Genomic DNA, 13,933 nt, shown 5'->3' on the forward strand with positions numbered 1-13,933 from the left:
GCCTGTTTCTGTGAACTACAGGGTGAGAATTTCACAATAAGACAATGGGGTGCTTGGTTTTAACATAACGTTATTCTTTCATGAGTAGTTTACAAGTTTATGACCACTTCAAAAATGTGTTCAAAGTGTTTCCCAATGTGTTGGATTGTCAATGCAACCCTCTTCTCCCACTCTTGACACACTGATAGCAACACCACAGAAGAAATGCTAGCAGAGGCTTCCAGTATCCGTTGTTTCAGATGCTGTACATCTTTTACCTTCACAGCATAGACAATTGCCTTCAGATGACCTCAATGATAAAAGTCTAAGGGGGTCAGATCGGGAGACCTTGGTGGCCCTTAAACTTTCCAGGAAACTGTTCATGTAGGAATGCTCTGACCTGACACCCATAATTGATGGTATGGTGTGGTATATGGGGTACAAAGATAGTGGGGCCATTCTTCATCAATGACAACCTCAATGCCACTGGATATTTGAAATTGCTATATTATGATGCGTTTCCTTCTTTATAGACTGAAGATGGCACGTTCCATGAGTTTTTTCTGTAAGATGGTGCACCACCACATTATGGGTGTCAGGTCCGAGCAGTCCTACAAGGAGTCTGACCGCCTTAGTCTAGCATTTCTCCTGTGGTGTTGCTATCAGTGTGTCAAGAGTGGGAGAAGGGGCTTGCATTGATAATCCAACACAATGGGCAGCACTTTGAACACGTTTTATAAGTGGTCATAAACTTGTAAATAACTCGTGAAAGAATAAAGTTAAGTTAAAACCAAGCGCACCATTGTTTTTCTTGTGAAATCTAATATATAAAGCTCAATGTGGGTATGTATGTATGTGGGTGTGTATGTCCGGGATTGGCATCCGCACCGTCGCAGCTACAGCCAAAAAATTTGGCACAGTCACACGTCTGGACCCCGAGAGTGTCCTAGGCTATGTTGTGAGGCGAAATTTTAACCCCGCGCGTTCCAATTCACCAAATCATTTTGCCCCTATCTACATAATGGGGGAAAAAGTGTCAAGCCCCGCCCCTCATTATGATGTCATAATGGTTGACTATGGGATGGCGGATGTGTGATGGGTATATGGGCACGGGACTATGGGATGGAGGATATGTATGACGGGTAGAGTTGAGCGACTTTGGTCGAATCGGGTTTCGTGAAACCCGAATGAAACAAAATAAGTTTCAGATGAAACTCGTCCGACTAGAGCAAAACAAAGTCGGAGTTTCGTCCGAAACCCGACCCCAATGCAAGTCAATGGGAAATAAAAGTTGGACGAAACTCCGACTTTTTTTGCTCTAGTCGGACGAGTTTCATCTGAAACTTATTTTGTTTCATTCGGGTTTCACGAAACCCGATCCGACCAAAGTCGCTCAACTCTAATGACGGGTATATGGGCACGGGACTATGGGATGGCAGATATGTATTATGGGTATGGGACTATGGGATGAAGGATGTGTGATGGGTATATGGGCACTCGACTATGGGATGGCAAATATGTACGATGGGTATATGGGCACTCGACTATGGGATGGAGGATATGTATGATGGGTATATGGGAACGGCCTATGGGATCGTGGATATGTATGATGGGTATATGGGCACGGGACTATGAGATGGAGGATAATTATAATTTGTTATAACTAACCACAGTTAGTTACTATGCCCAGGCAGCGTCGGGCTCTTCAGCTAGTTCTCAATAAGTTTGATGTCACATGACCCTCTTCACATAATTTTTTCCAAAGTTGGATCCAAAATGGCTGACTTCAAAATGGTCACCACCCATCTTGAAATATCCCCCCCTCCTCCCATATACTAATGTGCCACAAACAGGAAGTTGATATCACCAACCATTCCCAATTTATTTAGGTGTATCCATATAAATAGCCCACCCTGTATAAAGTGAGTGAACAGCTGCCATTCCCTTATCTGTTCTATGTTGTCTATAGGAGAAATCAATGCAGCTCATGTCCTCTCCCCAGCAAACAGTGCATTGCAAGTTACACATAGAGCATGCAGAGGGGAAAACAGGTGAAAATAATTGCACTAATCGGATATTTGATTTTTCAGTCCCCATTATAGCACCATGACAGTGGGTCGACCTCCTAGGACAGGAAACCTCTGGATACAAAAAGGCAGAACCTCCTACCATTCCTCAGTGGTTTTCGAGAAAGAGGTCACCTTCGTGTGGTTATCTTATACATTTAAAAAGTTTATTTTTTTTACTGCAACAGCCAGTAACCTAACCCCAACCACCATAAAGACAAAAGAGAAGGAAGGGAATGGAGGAGTGCTGTTATGGGCTCTGGAAAATCAAATTACCAGTTAGTGTAATTATCATTTTTCCATTCACCCATGACAGCACCATGAGAGATCAGCGTGGAAAGGTCCCTTAGGGTGGGTCCCCCCTTGCAAAACGTTACTTTCAAACGACAGATCTGAGGAAGGCAATATCTAATCTGTAGATATTAGGAAAAAAACATACATCATGACATGAATATGAAACTAAGAATATAAAATCAATGCTAAAAGGAATCCTAAGAAATACTTATTCATTGTATATTTAAAAAAAAAAAAAAGTACTGTCTACATACCTCTCAACTTTTGAAGAACAGACAGGAAATCAAATTATGCGTCATGAGTAGTGCGCCATGGCAAATTTTAGATGCGCCCCTGGCCACACCTTATTCCACGCCCATTTACCATTTCTTTCTACTCTGGCAGGAGGAGATGTCAGAGGGGTGCTGGCAGTGAGTGAAATTCAGCAGATGCCTGAGACTGCAGGGCGTAGGCCCAAATCCTGGAATGTCTGTTGTATCCGGGATGGTTGGGAGAGGAGCGGATAAATTCACGGGACTCAGGTCCAGCGTCTAGACCAGTGGTGGCTGGATGTGAGGTTGCGAATCTCTCTTACCTTTCGGCGTCTCCGGCGCAGCTTTTTGTTAACCATAGCTGGCGCAACATCATCTGTGCGTCCTTCTCATCTGTACTTGGGACCTGTGGGTTTATTTTTTATTACTTTATTCACAGTCAGAGCCGCCAGTACTTTCTTATGTCTATGTAACTTTACTATATGACATCTGGCTTTTTCGTGTCTGTAAGGCCGTGTTCACACATTGCAGAAATACTGTATTTTTTTTGTTTTCTGCACCAAACTACACAATACACTACACTTCTTTGATTATTGCTGTGTTTTGCTAGGCCTTTTCAGTGTTTTTACCCTTATTTGATGTGGTTTGGTGCAGGTACCCCCGGGTCCTGTGTGCCATAGACTGTTTGTGCAAAAAGACTGTGTGTATAATTGGCGCCAATAGCCGCCATTACCGCGCTGCTTGGCACGCACAGGAAGAAAGAGGCAGGCCTTTGTGGGCGGAGCCTGCCGCAGAGCACGAAGAAGCGAAGTGCTGCGCGGGAAGAGAGGACAGCCCGCGAGAAGAGGAGGAGCTGAGGCCTACAGCCCGGAGCGTCGGGCCTGTGAAACAGCCACCGGTGAGCTCACATAACCCCCGGCCCTGGCTAACGTTAACTAGGGGGGGAAGATGATGTCCGCGCCAAACGGCGATGCCGCGGTAGACGCCGTTGTCAACCCCGCAGCACCGCTAGGAGGAGCGCCCACCGCAGCGGTCAACCATAATGCCGCTGTCTATGCCCTACATACCGGGAGCGGCCTGGCTACCGCAGTACTCAGGGGAGTCACATACCCTGAGTGAATTTAAAGAGAGACTGTGCAGTTTGTTTAAAATATACCCACTGCCTGAGAACCAGAAAGTGAATATCCTGATTGGACAGCTAACGGGTGCAGCACAGAGAGAGGTGAAAGCCTGGCAGGACACTGATAAAGAGACTGTTGCAAAGATCCTGGCCAAGCTGCAAAGCACCTTTGACACCCGCAATGCAGCTGAAATCAAGATGAAGTTCTTTGGAAACAGAAGGCGCAGGATAGTATCAGGGACTATGCTCTTAACCTGCAGGAGGCGCTGCGAGCAGTTAAGCAAGTTGATCCTGACAGTGGGAAAGAGGAAGATAAACTGTTAAAGGAGCAGTTCAATGAAGGACTCCTATCCAGTACCCACAGAGGACAGTTGTGTATCATAACCCTGCAAAACTCTGATCTGGACTTTGCTGATTTTAAGGACAGGGCTATTCGGGTACTGCAGGAATCCACTGACAGCCGTCCAGCGATCACCTACCATCTGGAAGCAACATCTTTTCCTTCCATCCCTGTGGAGGCTGATGCACAAACTGTGGATAAAGATCCAACTGAGGAGCTGCGTCTTCAGGTCCAGGAGTTGACCAAAGGAATGGCTGCACTTACTAAAACCGTGCAGTCCCTGCAGGTGTCCTCCAAAGAAAAGATCCAGCTGGCTTCCTGTCCAGAGGATGTCCCGTGGCTCTGGAGGAGGAGAGCCCCGCCACTTCGAGGAAGGAACAACGATCGCTATGACCAGGACGGACGTCCCATCTGTCGTCTCTGCTACAAGGCAGGTCATCTTGCAAGATTTTGTCCTTTAAACGAGCAACCCCTGGGGCAGAGGGCCAACCCCCAGGAGTAGGATCCCCAGGCCCAAGGAACTGGAGAGCCAAGTATGTTGGAGGGAGACCAATCCTTCCAGTGGTGATTGACGGCATCCCCATGAACGCTTTGCTGGACACTGGTTCCCAGGTGACTACTATGCCGTACATTCTTTACAAGAGGTATTGTGCTGATTCTGAACTTACCCGTGGCCCAACTGATGAACTGACAGTAGTTGCCAGTAATGGTCAGTCTTTGCCGCAGATTGGATGCAAAGAAATTACTGTTAAAGTGGGTCGGGTAGAACTAAAGTCTCAAGGTCTGATAGTTGTTGATATTGATCGACGGGAATGTAATCCCATGATGACTCTTGGTACAAATGTAATTGAAAACTGTCTTTCCGAGGTTATTGCCTTGTTGCAACAGGTGGCTGAGACTGCTGGTTCCGGTGAACGAGTCCTGCAGAAGGAGATCAGAGCCCTGATGCAAAGACAATAGGTAGAACTCTCTGGCAGACAGATTGGCAGCGTGATGCTTTCCCCATTGCAATACCCCCCAGATGTGAAATATTGGTTTGATGTCTGGCAGCTATAGGTCTTAGAGGGAGAGATTACCAGGCATTGGTAGAACCAGTATACTCCGACAGCAGGCCCACTGTCCTGACAGCCAGAGGGGTGGTTGATGTACGAAAAGGGAGAGTACCTGTACGTCTTTTGAATTGTGGGGAGGAAGAGGCCACAATACCTCGGTACGCCACAGTTAGTAACTCTTTGCAGGCAGCAGAGCCCTTGGTCTCATCCGATCAGGTCGAGGACAATGGTTCTGTGAAGCAGCCGGAGTGGTGCCAGCAACTGCAGGTGGGGACTGACTCTACACCTTCATACCAGAAAAATGGGGTTTACAGAGTGACACAAGAGTATGAGCGGGTATTCAGCAAACACCCACTAGATTTTGGGCAGGCAAAAGGGGTTCAACATCATATCCCCACTGCAGACCATCCACCCATAAAGGAGAGGTACAGACCTATACCCCCAACACAATACCAGTGTGCTAAGAGTATGTTGAGAGAGATGAAGGAAGCTGGGGTTATCAGAGACAGTTGTAGCCCATGGACAGCTCCAATAGTTTTTGTAAAGAAAAAGGATGGTACCATGAGACTGTGTGTTGATTACAGGAAAATTAACAGCATTACACATAAAGATGCCTACCCATTACCCAGAATTGAGGAATCAATAGCTGCACTTAAAACTGCTAATTACTTTTCCACCATCAGTGGGTATTGGCAGGTTCCCGTGGCAGAGGCAGACAAGGAGAAAACAGCATTTACCACTCCAATGGGTCTCTGTGAGTTCAATTATATGCCATTTGGGCTCTGCACTGCTCCAGGAACATTTCAACGGCTGATGGAGTGCTGCCTGGGACACATGAACTTTGAGACGGTCCTCTTGTACCTGGATGATGTCATTGTTTTCTCCAAAACCTATGAAGATCATCTGGAACACCTGGCTGAAGTGTTTGAAGCTTTGTCCAATTTTGGCCTGAAGGTGAAGAATTCCAAATGCCACCTCCTGAAGCCCAAGGTACAGTACCTCGGTCATGTGGTCAGTGCAGAAGGTGTGGCACCAGATCCTGACAAGGTCACAGTCATCTGGGACTGGCTGAAGCCCAGCAACCTTCATGAAGTACGCCAATTCCTTGGACTGGTAGGCTACTACCGAAGATTCATCAAAGGCTTTACCGAGATAGCCACCCCTATGCAAAACCTTCTGGTGGGGAAGTCCAAGAAGACCAAACAGAAAAATTCCACCTTTGAATGGACTGAAGAGTTAGAGAGATCCTTCACTCGGCTGAAGATGGCTCTCACCCTGTGATGAAGTTCTGGCCTACCCAGATTATGACAAACCCTTTGTGCTGTACACTGATGCCAGCAATGTGGGACTAGGAGCAGTACTGTCGCAGGTACAGAATGGAAAGGAAAGAGTGATCTCCTATGCCAGCAGGAAGCTGCGCCCCACTGAAAGGAACCCTGACAACTACAGTTCTTTCAAGCTGGAGTTCCTTGCCATAGTCTGGGCTGTCACCAAAAGGTTCAAACATTACCTAGCCTCCGCCAAGTTCACTATCTTCACGGACAACAACCCGTTGACGCACTTGGACACTGCAAAACTAGGTGCACTGGAGCAACGATGGATGGCTCGGCTGTCTAACTATGAGTTTACTATCAAGTACCGAGCAGGGCACAAGAATGCCAATGCTGACGCACTGTCCAGGATGCCTAATCTGCCAGACACAGGAGAAGACCCTGAGGCTCTTGAGGAAATAGAATTGCCTCCCTTCCACCGGCCACTTGTGGCCCAACGTGCTCAATGAGTGAGAAACAGACGGTCTGGCTTGAAGGAGGTCACCCTGAATCCATTGCCCCATCATGATTGGGCAGAAACGCAAGATAGTGACCTTGCAGTCCGCCTGGTGAAGGAGCTGCTGACACGAGCTGACTCACGTCTAGAGTCGGATGCTCCTGAAGAAACTCAGCAGTTGTGGAAGGAGAGAGGCCGGCTGTTCATTTATGAAGGGAAGCTGTGTCAGAGGAGTATCAATGCCCGCACTCATGAGCTGGTTTGGCAGGCGATAGTCCCAAAGAGAGAGGCATCAATGGTCCTGGAAGCATACCACAATGGAGCTGGACACTTCGGACGGAAGAAGTTGTAAGCGTTGCTCCGAGAGAGGTTCTACTGGGCTGGTGTGAGGAAAGCCATTGAGAGGTGGTGCCGGGAATGTGGACAATGTAACCTGCGCAGAAAGGATCGAGACAGCCAGAGAGCTCCTCTACAGCCAATCCTCACCAAACAGCCCCTTGATTTGGTAGCCCTGGACCATGTGAAACTGGTTCCGAGCCGGTCAGGCTACATCTATGCTCTTAACGTTGTGGACCACTACTCAAGATTCCTGGTAGTTGTGCCTGTCAAAGATCAGACAGCCAGGACTGCAGCCCGAGCATTCCAACAGCACTTCTGTAGACCACATGGGTATCCTGAAAGAGTGCTTATGGATCAAGGTCCAGCTTTCGAGGCAGAAGTGTTCCAAGAATTCTGTGACCTGTATGGTTGTAAGAAGATCAGGACAACACCGTACCACCCACAGACCAATGGCATGTGCGATAAGATGAACCAGGTAGTGATTGACCTCCTGAAGACTTTGCCCTTGGAGGAGAGGAATCTGTGGCCAGAGAAGTTGCCCGATCTGGTAGACCTCTACAACCATATTCCAGTGAACTCTACCAACTGTACCCCAGCCTATTTAATGAGAGCAAGACCTGGTAAGCTGCCTATTGATTTAGACATGGGAGTCCTGACACCTGAAGTAACATCACCAGATGCTGACTGGGACACAGAGAGGCAGCAACAGTACCGAAGAGTTCAAAAATGCGTGGAAAGGAGTCTGGCTCAGGCAAGACAAAAGCAGGAGAAGTTTTACAATCAAAATGCACCTGCCATTCCTTTGTCGCCGGGAGAGCAAGTCTTGAAAAGGAAGAGAAGATTGCACAAATTGGATGATCAGTGGTAGGCTGAACCTTATACCAATCTGCCCTCGAACTTTGATAATACTAAGGTATGCCTTGTTAGTAAAGATGGAGGAGAGACCTCCACAGCGGTATCAAGAGATCATTTGAAGTTATGCCCTGACCAGTTAAAAGAAAGAGAAGAACCAGATAACATCCAACCCATAGTGGAAGAAGAGAAGGTCAGCACAGTGCTTGTAGAATTCCCTGCGAATTGGACTAAAGTAAACGATGCTATAGTGGTGCCTGTGTTGATATTTCCCCAATTGGTAGCACAGGAAGATGTGACTCAAGAGAATCAGGAAAATCTGGTACCAGATGCCACACCAGCAGTGGAGCCAGAGAACCCTCACCCTGCCAGTGGTGAACCTGTTGTGCCCCTGGTGAGTCTAAGAGGTCACAGTCAGTCTAGTATCCCTGTGTTACATAGAACCCCCAGTAGTGAATCCAGTACATTACCCACTACACCAGTCTTATGCAGGTCTACCCGCACCACACAAGGTATACCACCCCTCAGATATCGTATATAGCAAAATAAATGTAAATGTTGAAATTGTGTATGTAAATATGTAACTGTTTTTTTCAAGTTTTGTGCCTACAGGTAACCTGTAAGAGTTTCCTTTGGAATTTGTTTTATGGACACTGAACCACAGGACTAGTGTGTGGTCAAAAACTTTTGCCATTTGCCCAGGAATGGACCATGGACATTGATGCTTGGACTTATCATCATAGAACCATTTTTGAAGCACTTGATTTTTGTACATTTTTAAATCTTGTGCAATTGTTATTATTGTAACTGTTTATATGTTCATGTTTTTGTTCAGCCCTGGAGTGCTGACTTGCATTAGGGAGGAATGTGGCGCCCCCAGGAGTATGGTCGCCACAGTGGCTTTGCCTTCCTCCAGGGGAGGGTAATGCCAGGCTTGGAGGCAATGATGGGTCTCTCTCGCAGTCAATCCATACATGCAACACAGTTCCACTCCAGGCCAGCAGGGGGAGCTCTGAACCGGAATTAAGGGGAGGAGTGCTCTCTGAGGGCCAAGAGGAAGGAGTAGTCAGTTAGTCTGCGGAGGGTAAAGTGTGCAGACATGTAGAGAGAAGATGGAGGTTGAGCTGGGAAAGGAGAGCTCCCTCACAGTGAGCGCATGAACTGGAGCCTGGTCTCCACGGTTGTACGGATACTAACGGTCCTACAACAGATACCAGAGGAGTAGGAGGCTGTAAATGCCCTACTCCCATCTAAGACTTTAGGCACAACAGCAGCTTGGATAGTGAGCCAGGACTCAAGAGCGAGCAGTCCCCGAGAGAGGCTACAGCTGTCTGCCGTGCAAGTAAGGTTCTTGGGAACATCTGACAGGAGGAACTTCAGTGTAACTCTGTACTTGGAGTACTTCATTCAAATAAGCGCTAGGGAAGGAGACTGCACAGCCCTTCTGCTGAGAGAGAATCCCTGAATTGCTTCCAGGCTAGCCTGCTCCGTTACCATCTGTAATCTGGACCCTGGACTGCAGTTATCAAGTAAAGGTACAGAAATTGCACCCCGCTGTGTCTTGTTTGCTTCCTACCCTTACAGCACTGCTACATCCCCGTGTCAACCACTTCTACACTGCCCTGGGACTACAGCTTCACCTGTGGGGAGCTTTTACACCTTTGCTGCAGCCTACCATCATTCCCAGTGGATCTGCATGCAGCGTCGGCTTAACATCTCACTTGCCGAACACCACAGGTGGCGTCACGAACTATTCCATTCCATTAACTACATTCCCCCATTACTTGGGCGCCCAGGGCCACGGTCCGGGTCACCACTGCTGTGACACATCCCATTGACACCGGTCCGGTACCGAGTACCCCACAGTACTGGGAGGGCGACCCAATTACGTACTGGGACATAGGGACTCCCACTGAATTCAGAACAGTTGGGAGTTATGAGTCTAAGTGATCTTATGTTGAAAAAGAAAGCTAAGGGCATAGACCTGTAATTTAAAAGTTTTAACACCTAAGCCCTTTTCAAAACCTAATTGTATAAAATTGATGGAATAGGGATTTGTGCTGTATGACATGGGTCTATCCCTGAACCACACAAAAAGGCTTTCCAAGTCCTGAAATATATTTGTGAGATGACTGGCATTCTACAGCTCAGCAGTGTGGACATTACCTCATCTGAAAGGCCCTTATTTAAAAGTAATTTCTGTTGAAGAGCCAAGCAGTTAATCTCAGATTTTCTGCCCTGGGGTGATCAACAGGACCCGGAACTTAAGAAAGAGGCCAAGGCACTGACTCCTGCAAGAACATCTACTATATAATCGTCTAATTCTGATGCGTTAGAATCGGGCCACCATCTAGTTATCTATAAATGCCAAGCCCCCCTCAGCAAGTGTGGAGCTAGGAGGATAACTGTCTCTGTCCTCCGTTATCTTCCTCAGTACCTTTTGATATTAAATTTAGTGGTGGAAAGGCATAAGTCGAAAGAGAATTACCCCTTCAGGCTGAGGACATCTATTGCTAAAGGTTCGTTCTGTCGATTTAGAAAGAAAAAGAGACATGGTTTTTGTTCGTTTTTGTCACATATAAATCTAGATTCTTTCAGATCTTGTACACTGTCAGATTTAGACACCATTTTGACTGGATCAGAGGCTGGCAACTAAAGAAATCTGTTCTCTTGTTGTCTATCCCCTTTAAATTAATCACCAATAGGGGAGGGCTTTCCACGGCGGTCTATGATCTGACTGATCTTCCTCATTAAATTTGCTGACCTGTCCCCCCCCCCCCCCGGAGGAAGTAGGCCACTACTGTAGTATTGTCTGATCTTATTTTGACATGTTGACATGCTACTTTATGGAGAAAATGTGTCAAGCTTTTAGAATGATTGTCGGCTCCAGCTCCCTGAGATCGGAAGAATTATCAGAGGAAGAACTGTCCCATCTTCCCTGTACATTCTGTGACCCTGTATTGGTCCCCCAACCATAGGAACTGGCATTAGTCATCATTATTTGGTTCATTTGGAGCTCCTCCAGGGACCTCCAAAGGAAAATTTTGACTTGCATTTGTTTCATCCAAGGACATTCCACACATACCTACTTAGTCTGACGAAGGGTACGTTACCCGAAACGTTGCTATACTTCACTCTGGTGTGTAAAAGCTTTTATTTTTATTTGAGGATAGAAAATTAAAAGTAATCAAACAACATTCCTTGTGTGCTTATTCTTCTCCCACTTTGCACTGATGAGGGGCAGTACCCCGAAACACAGTGTCTGCAAATGGAGATTCTGGCTTGGCTTTTATCCTAAGTCATGTAACTAGGCTCGTTAAAGGGTCAACATTGACTTTTAGGATTGCTACCTCTAATAGGTGGCACTAGAGTTCTAGTCCTCTTCCTCTCTGAAGAGACAATTTGCATAATTAGCATATTTCCCGGAGGAGCATTGCGGCTTTAAGTCTCCTCACCTCGACATGCTTAGCATGTCATTCTCCGCAAGGAGAAATTATACTTCTTGGATATCGGTCAGACGCCTCTCTCACAGCCAAACCAGATCTTCTCCTAATTTGCACTGATGAGGGGCAGTACCCCGAAACACAGTGTCTGCAAATGGAGATTCTGGCTTGGCTTTTATCCTAAGTCATGTAACTAGGCTCGTTAAAGGGTCAACATTGACTTTTAGGATTGCTACCTCCAATAGGTGGCACTAGAGTTCTAGTCCTCTTCCTCTCTGAAGAGACAATTTGCATAATTAGCTTATTCTTGGTGTAATATTCCTTTACAAAAAAATAATCCATTTTCTGATGAAGTAGGGATTAATCCGGTATACTCCATTGTAATAAGCACCGAATTGAAGGTTAATCAACCCACGTTTTGTCTAGTGGTACATATAGATTTATAAGATTTTAATTTATTAGTAAAAATATTAGCCTTTCGGCCAAACTTTAGAAAAATTTACAATTTTCAAACTTAGACGTTTTATACCCTTATAACAGTCATACCACACAAAATAGTTAAAAGCTTTTTAAAAACTGCAACCCTCAAGGTGTTCAAAACCTTATTGGGAACATTTTAGGCTGTGCTCACGTGTTCTTGCTTTTTTAATTATTTTGCTGACATTTTTTAAAAATTGAAAGCTGTTTTTTACAGTAACGACAAAAGCGATGAGATTTCAGAAATCTCATGCACACGCTTGTTTATTTTTTTCCTGACTGAAATGGAAAATAACAGCATTTTTTAAATCTGCAACATGTCAATTCTTTCGGTGTTTATTTCTTTCTAGCATAGAAAGTAATGAGTGCATAAACGCTTAGTTGTATGTTTTTGCAGCATCTTTAGGTTTCCACGCAGCGTATTGCCGGCGCTTTGGACGCTGCGGAAACCCTGCTCCGCCCAATGTGCCGTCCCCCTTTCTATGCGCGGTGATACCGCATGTGTTCGTTGTACGCAGCGTTCAATCCGCAGCAAATCCAGATGAAATACGCCACATGGAAACATACCCTTAGTGAATAAATCTAACTTTATTAAACACGTACTGGAGACAAATCACACAAAAAATCTGCACCAAAAAAGGACAAAAAAATAAAGTGGAAAGTGTTTAAACAGGGCGCTCCAAATGCAGCGCTCTTAACTGAGAGCAGGTTTAGGCCGCCAAAAAAAATGCTGCTTGTGAACATAGACTAACCAGTCATTCTACAAGGTTAGTGGAAGGAAAATGGGCACCATAATATGGAAAGCAGTTTCTTCTAAGTACTCTGATATCACAAATTTGGTAACAAAAAATAGTGTTTGAGCTCTGAACAAAAGGAATACAATTTGGCTGGGAATAAGTTGTGAATGCCATGTTGCAGCTGCAGAGCCCCCAAAATGCAAAAACCCCCACAACTGACTCCATTTTGGAAGCTACACCCGTCAGTCATCTACGGGTACTTTAAAAAACAAATTTATACCATTAAGATACAAAATTGAAAAACTATATTTTTACCACTAAAATGGCTTAAAGACAAAATTTTCATTTTCACAAGGGCCAATAAGAAAAAATGGACCCCTCAATTTGTAAAGAAATTTCTACTGAATGCGGCATGTTTGACACACGTCAGGGCTTGAAAGTAAAGAAACGCTATTTGTGGTGCACGTTTGTCTGGAATAGTTTGAGGGTGCTACTTGCAAAGCCCCTTGAGGTGCTAGGACAGCAGAAAACCCACCTCCCCAAAGTGATCACATTTTGGAAAAGTTATGATGAAGGAATTTATCTAGGGATGTGGTAAGCATTTTTAACCCACATAATGGTGGTTCACAGAATTTTACAATGCAGAATAGTGGAAATTAAAAACTTAAACTTAAAGGTTTTTTTGCACTGAACTGTTGTTTTTAGAGAGGATGACTGTATTTTTGCTGAATGTATTGGTGGGAGCGCAGCATGAGACTTAGGTGATCTCCTCTGCCCCTTATGCTGGTCAGTATTTCTTTGTTAATATAAATTTTGAAAGACTGCTTGTTTCTTTTTTTTGTTTTGTTTTTTTTAAGTATGATAGCGATTCATAAGAAGTGACGAGACTTTTTAATATATTATCTAATGCAGGCTTGGTGGGATCCTGGGAAAGCTTTTTGTCGGAGTTTTACTGTTAAAATGCAATTTATTTAACATTCTTATATAGCGCCATTAATTCCCGCAGCGCTTTACAGACATTATCATCACTGTCCTCATTGGGCCTCACAATCTAGATTCCCTATCAGTATGAATATGGAGTGTGGGAAGAAACCAGAGGGAACCCACGCAAACAGGGGGAGAACATACAAACTCCTCACAGATGTTGCCCTTGAACCCAGCACCCCAAGTGCTGCAAAGTTACAATGCTAATCTCTGAGCCACAGTGCTGCAATAA

The sequence above is a fragment of the Dendrobates tinctorius genome, unplaced genomic scaffold (genome assembly GCF_039654945.1).
Source record: "Dendrobates tinctorius isolate UK_male_01 unplaced genomic scaffold, ASM3965494v1 ptg000231l, whole genome shotgun sequence".
Taxonomy (NCBI): domain Eukaryota; kingdom Metazoa; phylum Chordata; class Amphibia; order Anura; family Dendrobatidae; genus Dendrobates; species Dendrobates tinctorius.